The sequence below is a fragment of the Charadrius vociferus genome, unplaced genomic scaffold (genome assembly GCF_000708025.1).
Source record: "Charadrius vociferus isolate BGI_N301 unplaced genomic scaffold, ASM70802v2 scaffold2585, whole genome shotgun sequence".
Taxonomy (NCBI): domain Eukaryota; kingdom Metazoa; phylum Chordata; class Aves; order Charadriiformes; family Charadriidae; genus Charadrius; species Charadrius vociferus.
Genome location: NW_009648524.1, coordinates 3,934 through 5,024, shown reverse-complemented (window position 1 = coordinate 5,024; position 1,091 = coordinate 3,934). Strand labels below are relative to the sequence as shown.

General features: G+C 65.8%; 1 protein-coding gene across 1 annotated transcript in view; it reads left to right on the top strand.

Annotated features, from left to right (window-relative positions):
* Window positions 1-1,091, top strand: part of CHURC1 (churchill domain containing 1) — a 5,052-nt gene that overhangs the window by 484 nt on the left and 3,477 nt on the right. The gene's annotated exons all lie outside the window — the stretch shown is intronic.

Here is a 1,091-nt window from a genome sequence, read left to right as displayed (position 1 = left end):
CAGCGTGCCGCCGAAACACCGGCCGCCGGTGCGCGGGACCTCATGGAGGATTCCCCCAAAACACCCCAAAATAGCTGCCCCATCACTTCCGCCTGCAGCCTGGCGGGTCCCTGGGGTGCCTGGCATTGCCCCGGCTTCACCGATTAATGCGCAGGGCCAGGGCCGGCAGCAGATGGCTTTGCTCGGCACAGCCGCGTGGCACGGCACGGGGTCACTGGGCACGGCACGGAACATCTCCTCCGGCCGGCGATGCCCGGCTCCGGCCATGGCTCCCCGGCCACGCTCTCACCCAGGGGGGAAAGCTTTGGGTTTCCGCAGGGCCGGAGTCGGTGCGGATGCCAGCCGTGCCAGGACTGTCCCATGTCACCCAACCCGCCAGCGTACCGAGCGGCGACACGCACACGTGCTGACACTCCACAGACATTTTTGGCTATAAATAGGCCTCCCTTGCGCACGGCGCGGGCCGAGCCCCGCTCCCTTCTTCAGAGCTGGCCCCCCTGCGCCTCCTCACCCACCCCAAAATCATCAGCCGGGGCCCTAAAGACACCCGATAGCTGAAAAAGACTCTTCGGGGGGGCCACACCGGCACCCACCAGGGTTGCAGGGGTCGCCCTTTCCTGCCTCCCGCTCAAATGCTCCTTGTTGACTTAACCCAGTGGAGCGAAGGGCACTACAATCCCCTGACTCCGGGAGCTGGAGATTGGCAAAAACAAAAGCCGCCCTGAAAGGGGAGCCGGAAAATCGACCCCGGGTGGCCCACAGCTTAGTGGAGTGCGAGCAGGAGCATCCTCTGGGACAACGGGGGCCAAGGGCACAGCAGGCAGAAAACTCTTCCCAGTAACTCCAGTTTCCCCCGTTGCTAAAAACTGGTGGTGGAAGCGGGCTGGGCAACGTGCCTGCGGAGCCTGCTTGCCCACCGTGTCCCACCGGCACACGTTCGGTTCGGCGGTGCCGGGAGCAACCAGGAACCAGTGCGGGGACCCCACTCGGGGGTTGGCACCCCAGGGAAAGTGTCCCCAGGGTGTCCCCAAAATGTCACCGCCGCTCGCCCGCCCCGTGTCTCCCACGGGGGACAGCAGCCCCGGGGGACA